The following is a 14,885-nucleotide window of genomic DNA, read 5'->3' on the forward strand; positions in this document are numbered from 1 at the left end:
AAAGTGCAAATATGTCTGTGCCGGGTCGATGTGCGACGTGACCATCCGACGTGACCATCCAGTTCATTGGGGGTGGGGGGGTGGGGGGTTGGGCACTTAGCAGAGCGGTTCAGAGCAGCTATAGCTCTGGGGATGAAGCTGTTCCTGGGTCTGGAGGTGCGGGCTTAGAAGGCCTTGTACTCATTCGATGTATCTTCACGGTCAACTTCCAAAGCGGTCTGAAGAAGTGGCTCGGCCCGAAACATCACCCATTCCTTCTCTGCAGAGATGCTGCCCCTCCCGTTGAGTTACTCCAGCATTTTGTGTCTATCTTCGGTGTGAACCAGCATCTGCAGTTCCTTCCTACACTTTCCAAAGCAGTTTAGATTAATCCTGCAAGAGTACTTTTTATTTAGTTTCAATTATGGTATAGTACTAATTAAAGACCTTGTGTGGTATTTAATTGTATAACTCATTATCGTTGTAGCCTTTCCGTTTGCTTATAAATAATTTTGTGTCTTTGACACTCTGTTCATCGGTAGCTGTATTGAAGTAATCTAACTCTGAGGTCAGAGCAACGGGCCAAAAGTATCAACCAAGTCAAGTCAAGTCAAGTCAAGTTTATTCGTCACATACACATACGAGATGTGCAGTGAAATGAAAAGTGGCAATGCTCGCGGACTTTGTGCAAAAAGACAACCAATCAAACTACAAACAGAATGGAACAGAATCACATATTCTTTTACATATTAAATATTGTGGGCGGAAGGAAAAAGAGAAAAAAAAACAGCAATTTAAAAAAAAGCATTAGAGTGGTTCAGTAAAGTTAGTCCCTGGTGAGATAGGAGTTTACAGTCCTAATGGCCTCTGGGAAGAAACTCCTTCTCAACCTCTCTGTTCTCACAGCATGGCAACGGAGGCGTTTGCCTGACCGTAGCATTTCTCTGATGCCATTTTAACTGTCTGGGTATTTAATTAAAATTGCCAAGCAGCAAACTTTTTTTCACATATTATCCCATGTTATTAAAAACAACAACATAACGCTATTTCTGTTATTGAGCGACACCCAACCCCAGTATTACCACAGTGAACGTACATCTGTTTTTGCATTTATCTGAGGCTGCCGTGCTTCCCACTCCAAATTCATAAATTACTCAACAGTCCTTCATCATAATCTGCCTCTGTTGTGAATTTTGTGCAACTAAATTTCATGTCAAGTACACTGATATGCATTGGTTGGTTATAAAATGTATATAACCAATATATTATATATTAGTAATGCATTAAAAATTCTATCTGTTAAATTAAGATTCAAGGGAGTTTATTGTCATGTGTCCCTGATAGGACAATGAAATTCTTGCTTTGCTTCAGCACAACAGAACATAGTAGGCATGACTACAAAACAGATCAGTGTGTCCATATACCATTATATAAATATATACACACATGAATAAATAAATTGATGAAGAGAAATAACAGATAATGGGCTATTAATGTTCAGAGTTTTGTCCGAGCCAAGTTTAATAGCCTGATGGCTGTGTAGAAGTAGCTATTCCTGAACCTGGTCGTTGTAGTCTTCAGGCTCCTGTACCTTCTACCTGAAGGTAGCAGGGAGATGAGTGTGTGGCCAGGATGGTGTGGGTACTTGATGATACTGCCAGCCTTTTTGAGGCTGCGACTGCGATAAATCCCCTCGAAGGAAGGGAGGTCAGAGCCGATGATGGACTGGGCAGTGTTTACTACATTTTCTAGTCTTTTCCTCTCCAGGGCGCTCAAGTTTCCGAACCAAGCCACGATGCAACCGGTCAGCATGCTCTCTACTGTGCACCTGTAGAAGTTAGAGAGAGTCTTCCTTGACAAACCGACTCTCCGTAATCTTCTCAGGAAGTAGAGGCGCTGATGTGCTTTCTTAATAATGTGCACCCAGGAGCGGAAAAGACTGCAAAAATTACTAAACACTGCCCAGTCCATCATCGGCTCTGACCTCCCTACCATCGAGGGGATCTACCACAGTCGCTGCCTCAAAAAGGCTGGCAGCATCATCAAGGACCCACACCATCCTGGCCACACATTCATCTCCCCGCTGCCTTCAGGTAGAAGGTCCAAGAGCCTGAAATCTTCAACATCCAGGTTCAGGAACAGGTTCAGGAACAGCTACTTCCCCACAGCCATCAGATTATTAAACTCCTCAAACAAAAATCTGAACTTTAATAGCATATTGCACTTTATCTGCTTATTTATGTGTGTATATATATATATTCAATGGTATATGGACACACTGATCTGTTCTGTATTTATTCATGCCTACAATATTCTGTTGTGTTGAAGCAAAGCAAGAATTTCATTGTCCTATCTGGGACACATGACAATAAACTCTCTTGAATCTTCGATCTTGAATATAAAGAAGAGATGTTGGGAACAAGAAGATAAACACAAAATGCTGGAGCAACTCAGCTGGATCTCTGGAGGGAAGCAATGGATGATTAGTTTAATTTAAGGTACACAAAAAAGCTGGAGAAACTCAGCGGGAGCAGCAGCATCTATGGAGCGAAGGAAATAGGCAACGTTTCGGGCCGAAACCCTTCAGGCCCTGTTTAGTTTAGTTTAGTTTAGAGATACAGCGCAGAAACGGGCCTGTTCCTTTCGGCCACCGGCTCTGCGCCGACCCACGATCCCCACACATTAACACTATCCGACATCTCGGACAAAGATCTCGGAGAAAGCCCACGCAGGTCACGGGGAGAACGTACAAACTCCGCACAGACAGCACCCGTAGTCGGGATCGAACCCGGGTCTCCGGCGCTGCATTCGATGTAAGGCAGCATCTCTACCGCTGTGCCACCATGACCACCCATAAACGGGTGATGTTTCCCGTCTAGACCCTTTTTCAGACTGAGAGTCATGGGATAGGGAGACTAGAGCATGTAAGGTGTGAAAAGGACAGATCAAAACAGACGATGGTCAAGGATGTCACCTTCCCGTTGTCACCTTCCCTTAAATGTTGGCTGAGGGGAAGGTGACAACGGGGCATGCAAACAGTAAGATTAATCAGGACAGTGAAACTAGTAGGAGAACCAGGGTGGGGGATCAAACACCATCTGTGATAAAATAACTTGAAATTTCTGGTAGGGATGCCTTTATCAGTTGTAACAGTGTCCTGTATCTGAAACACTACTCTTTCCACAGAAGGTGCCTTGATGTGCTGAATGTTTTCAGCATTTTCTGTTTTCATTTCAGGTTTCCAGCATCTGCAGTTTTTAGATTTTCATAGCTTACATGTTTATTTACATGAATTTCTATATTTCAATAAATTGCAGCAAATTGTTGACGCAGCCCAGACCATCACACAAACCAACCTCCCTTCCATTGATGTGTAAGAAAGAACTGCAGATGCTGGTTTAAATCGAAGGTAGACACAAAGTGCTGGAGTAACTCAGCATCTCTGGAGAGAATGAATGGGCTGTGGTGCATAGGTCCCGAAACGAAAGAGATGAGTCAGGTATTTCAGGAGGCACCTTTATTTGTGTTCCCCCGGTTGTAGGGAAGCCCACGAGAGAAAAATGGCACCCAAACCCTTGTCTTTAAACCCTCTGGTTAAGGGCCACCTCTGGACTGAACCATTTCCGTGCCAAGGGGTTTGACAGTTAGGATGGCCCGACCATTGGGAACCGCCACAGGGCGATGTTTCGGGTCGAGACCCTTCTTCAGTCTGAATAAGGGTCTCGACACGAAACGTCGCCCATTCCTTCTCTCCAGAGATGCTGCCTCACCCGTTGAGTTACTCCAGAATTTTCTTCATTCCTTCCTTCCATTGACTCCATTTATACCTCGGCAAGGCCTGCAGCATAATCAAGAACAAGTCGCACCCTGGCCACTCCCTCTTCTCCCCTCTCCAGTCTGGCAGAGGTATAGAAGTGTGAAAACACACACCTACAGATTCAGGGACAGTTTCTTCCCAGCTGTTATCGGGCAACGGAACCATCCTACCACAACTCGAGAGCAGTGCTGAACTATCATTTACCTAATTGTAGACCCTCGGACTATCTTTGATCGGACTTTACTGGCTTTACCTGAAACGTTGTTCCCTTATCATGTAACTGTAAATGGCTCGATTGTAATCATGTATTGTCTTTTCACTGACTGGGTAGTACGCAATAAAAGCTTTTCACTGTATAATATGTGACAATAAACTAAACTGAACTGAATTTGTAAAATCCTGTTACATTGCACAAAATTATCTCAGCATCATTTGTCAACATTTCTCTCTTCATTAGCATCAGGCAAAAACAGATTATTTGGCAATTTATCTCACTTAGAACACTGATGCAATTATAAAGAAAGCTCATCAGCGCCTCTACTTCCTGAGAAGATTAGGAAGAGTCGGTATGTCAAGGAGGACTCCCTCGAACTTCTACAGGTGCACAGTAGAGAGCATGCTGACCGGTTGCATCGTGGCTTGGTTCGGCAACTTGAGCGCCCAGGAGCGGAAAAGCCTGCAAAAAGTTGTAAGCACTGCCCAGTCCATCATCGGCTCTGACCTCCCTACCAGCGAGGGGATTTATCGCAAGTCGCTGCCTCAAAAAGGCTGCCAGCATCATCAAGGATCCACACCATCCTGGCCACACACTCATCTCCCCGCTACCTTCAGGTAGAAGGTACAGGAGCCTGAAATCTGCAACATCCAGGTCCAGGAATAGCTCCTTCTCCACAGCCTTCAGGCTATTAAACTCAACTCAAACAAAACTCTGATTATTAATAGCCCATTGCACTTTATCTGTTTATTTATGTGTGTATATATATATATATTCATTGGTATATGGTCACACTGATCTGTTCTGTTCTGTTCTGTATTTATTTATGCCTGCTATATTATGTTGTGATGAAGCAAAGCAAGAATTTCACTGTCCTATCTGGGTCACATGACAATAAACTCTTTTGAATCTTGAATCAATAGGTTAGTGAGTATTTAGTTTAGAGATATAGTGTGGAAAAAGGCGTATCGGTCCTCCGAGTCCACACCAACCAGTGATTAACTCTACTCTACACACACTAGGGATTGAATTGAATTGAATACATTTTATTAGCCTAGTATGTATACATACAAGGAATTTGCCTTGCTGCTTTGCTCACAAGTAACAACACGATATACTGTAGACAATTAAACATAAAACATTATAATTTAAACATGTGAAGAATTAAATAAAATACCCAAGCAAAGGGAGGCTACAGACTTTTGGTTATTGAGTAGAGCAACTACTCATGGAAAAAAAACTGTTTTTATGTCTGGCTGTGGCAGCTTTGACAGTCCGGAGTCGCCTTCCAGAGGGAAGTGATTCAAAGAGTTAGTGGCCAAGGTGAGAGGGGTCAGAGATGATCTTACCCGCTCGCTTCCTGGCCCTTGCAGTGTACAGTTCGTCAATGGGGGGAAGGTTGCAGCCAATTACCTTCTCAGCTGATCGGACGATTCGCTGCAGTCTCCGGATGTCGTGCTTGGTGGCCGAGCCAAACCAGACCATGATGGAGAAGGTGAGGCCAGACTCTACGATGGCCGTATAGAATTGGACCATCAGTGCATGTGGCAGATTGTGTTTTCTCAGCTGCCGCAGGAAGTACAACCTCTGTTGGGACTTTTTGGCTGTGGAGTCGTTGGTGGCCCCCCTATTTAAGGTCCTTGGAGATGATGGTTCAAAGGAACTTAAATGACTCCACAGATGTCACTGGAGTTTAGAAGGATGAGGGGGTTTCTTATAGAAACATATAAAATTATAAAAGGACTGGACAAGCTAGATGCAGGAAAAATGTTCCCAATGTTGGGCGAGTCCAAAACCAGGGGACCAGTCTTGGAATAAAGTGGAGGTCATTTAAGACTGAGGTGAGAAAAAAACGTTTTCACCCAGAGAGTTGTGAATTTGTGGAATTCCCTGCCACAGAGGGCAGTGGAGGTCAAGTCACTGGATGGATTTAAGAGAGATAGAGCTCTAGGGGCTAGTGGAGTCAAGGGATATGGGGAGAAGGCAGGCATGGGTTATTGATAAGGGACAATCAGCCATGATCACAATGAATGGTGGTGCTGGCTCGAAGGGCCGAATGGCCTCGTCCTGCACCTATTTTCTATGTTTCTATGTTTCTATGTGACTGTGTGTTTAAGAAAGAACTGAAGATGCTGGAAAAATCGAAGGCATTCAAAAGCGCTGGAGACCTGAAACGTCGCCTATTCCTTCGCTCCATAGATACAGCCTCACCCGCTAAGATTCTCCAGCATTTTGTCTACCACAGATGTGACTGTGGTGTTGTTGATGGTGAGTGGGGTGAGGGGAGAGGGAGCTCTCCTAAAGTCTGCAATCAATTCCACTGTCTTAAGAGCATTAAGCTCTAGGTTGTTGCGACGGCACCAGGACGTCAGCTGTGACACTTCCTGTCTGTAGGCAGATTACTTCCCATCCTGGATCAATCCAATCAGGGTTGTGTCGTCCGCAAACTTGAGAAGCTTGACAGAGGAGTCTGTGGAGGTGCAGTCGTTGGTAAAGAGAGATTAGAGGAGAGGAGAGAGTTCGCAGCCTTGCGGTGCTCCTATGCTGTGGGTCAGCAGGTCTGAGATGTGTTTTCCCAGCCTCACATGCTGCTTCCTGTCCGTCAGGAAGTTGGTGATCCACCGACAAAGGGGTTCAGGCACAGTCAACTGGGAGAGTTTGGAGTGTAGTAGCTCTGGCTGAAAGAGACTTTGACCGCTGGTCAGTCTTACCGTTATCCCTCGCGGCCCGGATAAATCTGGTCAAGATGGTCGTCCTACCCAAATTCCTGTACCTTTTCCAGCATGTTCCTATATTTATCACTAAACCTTTTTTTGATAAATTAGAAAGGAGAATATCTAAATTTTTATGGGGCAGCAAACCGGCCAGAATTCGAAAGACGCTACTACAGTCTCCTAAGAGTGACGGCGGTTTGGCACTTCCTGACTTTAGGCGATACTACTGGGCTGCTAACTTGCAAAAAATCCTGTACTGGATGAATGATGATTGCGACCACCTACCGACCTGGGTACACATGGAAAAGGCGAGTTCACATCTCCCGTTGCGGTCTGTCCTATGCTCTCAACTCCCCCTTTCTATAACATCTGCGGGTGCAGGCCCAATTGCGTCCCTCTCGCTCAAGATATGGAGTCAATTTAGGAAAAACTTCGGTTTACAAGGCCCTTCCATCTTGACCCCACTGCTTAAAAATCACATCTTTAAACCTTCAAGTACAGACTCCGCATTCAAAACCTGGCATAGTAATGGCATCAGTAGTATCAAAAACCTATACAAGGATGGCATTTTTTCGTCTTTTGCGGAGCTTTCGTACAACTATAGCCTCCCAAACTCCCACCTTTTTCGTTTTTTCCAGATTAGGAATTTTGTGAAGAAGATATTCCCCCATTTCCCAAATCGTCCCCCTGAAACCCTGACCGATTCCATCCTAGCTCTAGATCCCAACCGGAAGAAATGCATCTCTTTTTTGTAATAATAATAATAATAATAAATTTTATTTAATGGGAGCCTTTCAGACATCTCAAGGACACCTTACAAAGTAATCGGAAAAAAAACATATAATCGGAATATAACAAGTAATAAAGACATCACAGAGACACAAATTAAAAACAGAATTCAATCCAAAAACAGAAAATCAAAAACACAGTGTGATAGGGAGAGCAGCGGCAGCCAAAGCGCGCCAGCATCCACTCTCTCTTCACGGCAGCCATCTTGGACACAGATCTACAGGACTACAATTAGACAAAAAAAAAAAACCACCCCCCCACAGTGGATAGCACTGTGGAGGAAGGCACAATGTCCAGTCCCCACCCCATGTTCACCCCAAAGTCAGGCCTATTGAGGCCACTGCAATTGCCTCTACGGAGGCCCGATGTCCCTGGCCGTTCTCACCGGGTGGTCTTGCCCCGGCGTCGGGAGAGTCCTTTCGGCGGCTGGGTCACCTGGAACGGCCGCTTCCTGGTTGGAGACCGCGGCTGCCGAAGCCGACAAGGCCGCGCCGGTTTGGAGCACCCAGGCTCCCGATGAAAAAGTCGGCGCCGCCTCTCCGCACCGCCGCCTCTCCGCTCCGCAGACCCGCAGCCCGGAGATGTTGCTCTCAGCGGTCCAGCTCGCCAGAGCTCCAGCGCGTCGCTCCAGCGCGGCGACCCAGGCAAGGCATCGCCCGCTCCGCTCCGCTCCAGCGCTCCAACGCTGTGCAGCCGCCGAGGCCGAGGTGCTGTGCTGTCCCCGCCAGGAAACGGCGCTCCAAGCCCGCTGGTAGGCCACGAGGACAGGTCGACGGGCAGCCCGGAGAAAAGGCTGCCACACCGACCAGGTAGGGACCTAGAAATAAAGTTTACACCTACCCCCCACATTAAAAAGACCATATCCCCAACAAACAAAAAACAGGACTCACTAAAAACTATAAAAAAAAAACGAATTTAAAACGGACGGCTGCTGGCTAGCATCCGTTCACCAAGATGGCTCCTCCTCCATACAACTTGTTAGGGTCGGTTATATTGAAACCTTATACTTCATTAAAAGCTGCATGGGAGGGCGAGCTGAATACGAAACTAACAGACCAGCAATGGGACTATGCCTTGGATTTGATCCATTCTTCCTCCATATGTGCCCGTCATGGCCTAATCCAATGCAAAGTCCTTCACAAAGTCCACTACACAAATGCAAGATTATCTAGAATATACCCCGCTGTTAAAGACACCTGCAACAGATGCAACCATAGTCATATGTTTTGGTCTTGCCCTAAGCTAGCAATCTTTTGGAGGAGTGCTTTCGACATGCTAAGCAGAGCCTATGGCCAGACTATTCCTCCAAACCCACTGTCAGCTATATTTGGTATTCCCCCCAACACCAACCTCTCTGTTGCGTTGAAGCGGGTCCTGGCTTTTACAACCCTGTTAGCCCGGAGACTGATTTTGCTTAACTGGAGACTTACCTGTCCCCCGACACACGCCCGCTGGATCAAGGAGGTGCTCTACAACTTAAAGCTTGAAAAACTTAGGTTCTCTCTCAAAGGCTCTACCAAGACATTCCTAGATACATGGAACCCTTTCCTGGAACTTGTTAACTCTCTTAACTTGTTTCCGGACTCGGAAGAGGACTGAGTGCCCTCTATCACAGCTCTGTCTTATTGTAGCTGCTATCCCCTCAACCCCTCCCCCCCCCCCTCCCTCCCCACAATTTTTTTTTTTTTAAAATTTATTTTCTATTTATTTATTATTATTATTTTTTTTTAAATTTTCTTATTTTTCTTATTTTTTTTATTTTTTTAAATTTTTAAAAAAAAATCGTATTTGTGTGAATGTGTACGTATGTGGGTGTTGTTTGTCCCCGGGTGGCGAGGGTGGGTAAGGGTAAGGGTAAGGGTTTTGAGGGTCGTTTACATACTGTTGTACAATTATGTCCTGATTATCACTGTCTGTTATCATTGTATGTATGCAAATTGCTGTTAAATTCAAAATTCAAATAAAAAGATTTAAACTAGTAGCTCTGGCACAATGGTGTTGAATGCATAGCTAAAATCCACAAACTAAATCCTCACATAGGTCTCCTGGCGGTCTAGGTGCTGGAGGATGAAGTGCAGGCCCAGGTTGACTGCATCATCCACAGATCTATTGGCCCGGTATGCAAACTACACTTATACCGCTAATTAACCTTGTGAAAGATTGCAGCAGGATCTTGATCGATTGGCCAGATGGGTTCAGGAATGGTTGATGGAATTTAATGCAGAGAAATCTGAGGTGTGGCATTTTGGGAAGTCCAACATGGGCAGGACCTACACAGTGAATGGGGAGTGTTGTAGAGCAGAGGGATCTAGGAGTACAAGTGCATGGTTCCTTGCAGGTCAAGCCGCTGGTAGATAAGGTGGACAAAGAGGCTTTTGCTACATTGGCCTTCATCAGTCAGAGTATGGAGTATAGAAGTTGGGAGGTCATGTTACAGTTGTGATAAGACATTGGTGAGACTGCATTTAGAGTTTTGTGTTCAGTTCTGGGCACCATGTTATAGGAAAGATGTGGTCAAGCTGGAAAGGGCACAGAGAATATTTACAAGGATGTTGCCAGGACTAGAGGGCCTGAGCTATAGGGAGAGGTTGAGTTAGGCTGGGTCTCTATTCCATGGAGCGCAGGAGGATGAAGGGCGATCTTATGGAGGTGTATAAAATCATGAGAGGAATAGATTGGGTAAATGCACAGAGTCTCGTGCTTGGAGTAGGTGAATCGAGGACCAGAGGACATAAGTTTAAGGTAGAAGTGAAAAGATATAATAGGAATCTGAGGGTAACTTTTTTGGTGGGTGCATGGAACAAGCGGCCCAGATGAGGTAGTTGAGGCTGGGACTATCCCATCATTTAAGAAACAGTTAGACAGGTACATGGATAGGTGGGATATGGACCAAACGCGGGCAGGTGGGACGAGTGTAGCTGGGACATGTTGGCCAGTATGGGCAAGTTGGGCCGAAGGGCCTGGTTCCACACTGCATCACTCTAATTCCATTAATTTCTCCTATACATTCTTTTTATTTAAAAAAAAGGATTAGTTGTTCTCTATGACTCTATGAAAGTGGCATTGGTGGAAGTTAAGGAGGTGGTTACCCAGCCATGCCACTGTTTGCAAACGGTGTACAAAAGGATCATGAAATCAAGAAAAATCAAAGATAGGGAAGCAACAACACACCTTATAAAAGTCATGTGGCCTTAGCTCCTATTCATTTCAATTTGTGATACTTCTGTAACTGGGCAACGATAGTAATGCAACTCATCTGTTTTCAAAATATAACACCATCATGGGTCAAGAATTTTGCCATCAAATTGATTTTCAATGAGGTGATCACTTCCTTTCGGCAAATTGATAATAAATACTAGAATCTTCCTGCAATTGCCACCGACTAAAATTGGATTAAGAAATACTATGCACATGTTAAAGTTATCATATATACAACATATGATGAGCGTTTGACAGCACTGGGCCTGTACTTGCTGAAATTTAGAAGGATGAAGGGGACCCCATTGAAACTTACTGAATGGTGTAAGGCCTGGATAGAGTGGATGTGTAGAGGATGTTTCCACTAGTGGGAGAGTCTAGGACCAGAGGTCACAGCCTCAGAATTAAAGGACATTCCTTTAGGAAGGAGATGAGGAGGAATGTCTTTATTCAGAGAGTGGTGAATCTGTGGAATTATTTGCCACAGAATGACAAATGGAAATAGTTTTTATTTAAAAAGACATTGCAAAATTGGATTGAACAAAAAAAAAATGCCATATTTAAACAAATAACTGTAAAAATGATCACTCAGGACAATTTAATGGATTGGGATTGTATTTTGCCATGGCAACATTTAAGCCTTGTGAATGTGTTAAGGGCCTGTCCCACCTGTCCCACCGTGACCAGAGAGTGGTGAATCTGTGGAATTCTTTGCCACAGTAGGCTGTGGAGGCCGTCAATGCTTATTTTTAATGCAGAGATAGCTAGATTATTGATTAGTATGGGTGTGAGGGGTTGTGGGGAGAAGGCAGGAGAATGGGGTTCGGTGGGAGAGGTAGACTTGGCGGCGCCACTCACCTGTTGCAGCGGCCCCTACAGCCTGTCTGTCTTTTTTTTATTTTGTGTCTAGTTAAATGTAGTGTTGGTGTTTTTTAATACTGGTTTTAAATGTGTATATGTGGGGGGCGGGGGGGGGGGGGGGGGGGGGGGGGGAACCGTTTTAAAATCTCTTCCCTGTCCGGGAGACCCGGCCTTTTCCCTGTCGGGTCTCCGTTGTCGTTGGGGCCTAGCACCGTGGAGCGGCCTCCAACCTGAACGACCCGGGGGCTCGGGAGACAGCGGAGCTGCGGAGCTGCGGACTACTCACCATCGTGGGGCTGGCCGGCCTCGGAGCGTGGGGAGCGGCGGTGACTCGCTGCTGCGACTCGACTCCTGGGGCTCGGAGGCTCCAGCAACGCAGCCGCAGGTCTGGTGGACTGTCGGGGTATTGGGAGCTCACGGGTCCGGGGGGAGAGAGAGACCGCATCCCGGAGCTCCCGCAACGCGACTTCTCCAGCCCGTGTCGCGGGGTTGGAACGACCCGGAGCGGGGCCGTACATCGCCTGGCGCGGCTTCATGGCCGTGGGACATTACAGCGCCTGCCGGGGGCTCCACACTTTTAGACCGGGAGCGGGGCCGTACATCGCCCGTCACGGCCTAAAATGGCCGTGGGACTTATCATCGTCCGCCTGGGGCTTGGACATCGGGAGAGACATGGAGAACAGGGGAGAGAAAAGACTTTGCCTTCCATCACAGTGGGTTCACTGTGATGGATGTTTGTGTGAATTAAATTGTGTGTATGTCTGTAGGAAATTGTCTTTGTTTGTATGGCTGTGGAAACGGAGTTTCGTTTGAGCCTTACTGAGGCTCAAATGACAATAAATATTGTTTTGTATTGTATTGTATTGTAGATGAGCCATGATTGAATGGTGGGGTAGACTTCTGCTCCTATCACTTATGACCTTATGAACATAACTAGAAGTTTCAAATGTAAATATAGAGTACGGATATTTTTCTGTGGTTTGGACAATATCGGAGGAATTTACCCAAGTCACACACAAATTATTATTTTATTCATGTAATAAATTCCGTGTTCAGCTTGTACTCGCTTTTTATACCTCTGCTTCGGTCAGCACTAGCTAAGGCTTACTGTATGTTAATTATGGAAATAAATTGTATTCCTGCCCACGCTTTATAATCTTGTTTAAAATACGAACCCATGGATTTAGATTCATTGACACCACTGGTGAATAATGACAAATGGAAATAGTTTTTGTTTAAAAAGACATTGCAAAATTCGATTGAACAAAAAAAAAAAGCCATATTTAAACAAATAACTGTAAAAATGATCACTCAGGTCTATTTAATGGATTGGGATTATATTTTGCCATGGCAACATTTAAGCCTTGTGAATGTGTTAAGGGCCTGTACCACTTGGGCATCATTTGCGCGTAATTTACGCGACATAATTTACGCGTCACGGCACACGTGATGCGCGCATGGTGCGCATTATGTGCGCATGGTGCATGGTGACGTAGGCAATGATGCGCGGTTGCGCGCGGTGCCCCAGGATTTTGGGATGTACAAAATCTTCGCGCGCCATCGGCGTGACGCGCAAATGACACCCAAGTGGGACAGGCCCTTTACGACTTGGTTAGCCTCCATAAAATGCCATGTAATTCGTCGGAAACCAGCACCACTGCGTCGCTAATGTTTTCAACGATTTAATAATAATAATAAAATAAAATAATAATGATACAAGATTTTTCATCTTGCAATGACTTTCATTTCTACATGTTCAATATCACAAATGCTAATGGACTGCCAATTATTCTTTGTACTACATCTGATGGAATAGAGCAATGCAAATGTATTTCTTCATCAAGAATCCAGTTGCTTTGTCACTGTTGCAAGCGTTTAATTCCGGATTTGTTCAATTTAATTCAATTTATTCTGTATTGGGGTTGGTTTTGGTTTATCGCGATCACGTGCACCAAGATACATTAGGAAATGAAATGAATTAATTAATACTTTATTGTCACATATGACAAGTCACAGTGAAATTCTTTTAGTTTAGTTTAGTTTGGAGATTCAGCGTGGAAACAGGCCCTTCAGCCCACCGAGTCCTCACCAACCAGTGATCCCCGCATACTAACACCATCCTACACACACTAGGGACAACTTACACTTACACCAAGCCAATTAACCTACAAACCTGCACGTCTTTGGAGTGTGGGAGGAAACCAAAGATCTTGGAGAAAACCCACGTGGGAGAACACACAGACAGCATCCGTCAGGATCGTACCCGGCTCACCGGCGCTGCAAGCACTGTAAGGCAGCAACTCTACCGCTGCGCCACCGTGCAGCCCAAGATTTGCAAAGAGTCGCCACATAGAGGAGGCCAACAAAATATCCCACGCCAGGTCCTCCTTTGTCCTCTCCCCCCTCCCTCACGGCAGTCTCCCCATGCCAGGTCCTTCGTAGGAGGACGTCGTTTTTCATCACAGGTGGCAAAGCGTCAGCGTGCAGGAGAGAAATAGAGACCTGTTTGAGTAGTGCACTTGAAGGTGGTTGCCGGAGGTTGAAGGTAAGACCTTCCACTACCTGCAACCTCCGGCAACCACCTTCAACTAGCATCGCAACCGGATTCAACTAAAAAATTACCGATTTTTAAAACGGCAACCTATTTTTAGTCGCGGCCAGTTTTGAATTTTTGGAAATAATCGCCGGAACATAGAAGATGCGGTAGCCATTTTCGACCATTAGGGAGACTGACAAAAACTTCCGGGAACCTCCGGGAACTGCACAGAAACCTTGGGTGGGGTGCAAAGTCTCCAGAGGTTTCCGTTCAGGTTTCCTAAGTGGGACAGGGGCATTACAGCGCCAGAGACCCGGGTTCGTTCCTGACTACGGGTGCTTATCTGTACGGAGTTTGTACGTTCTCCCCGTGACCTGCGTGGGTTTTCTCCGGGATCTTCGGTTTCCTTCCACACTCCAAAGACGTACAGGTTTGTAGGTTAATTGGCTTGGAATGAATTTAAAAAATGCCCCTAGTGCATGTAGGATAGTGTTAATGTGCGGGGATCGCTGGTCGGTGCGGACTCGGTGGGCCGATGGGCCTGTTTCCGTGCTGTATCTCTAAACTAAAAATCATTCTCCTTGTACATTCTTGTTCACTGATGGGACTGCAGCTCTGCTATCGTTTGGTTCCAGTCAAATAAAAGAATGACCAGCAAGTAAAACAGATAATGATGGAAAGAGGACCGCCACCTGTAATATTAATTCAGTTTCTCTTTCTACAGCTGCTGCCTGACCTGGTGAACATTTTATCTTTTAATTTAGACTTCCAGCATCT

Source organism: Amblyraja radiata, chromosome 7 (assembly GCF_010909765.2).
Source record: "Amblyraja radiata isolate CabotCenter1 chromosome 7, sAmbRad1.1.pri, whole genome shotgun sequence".
NCBI lineage: Eukaryota > Metazoa > Chordata > Chondrichthyes > Rajiformes > Rajidae > Amblyraja > Amblyraja radiata.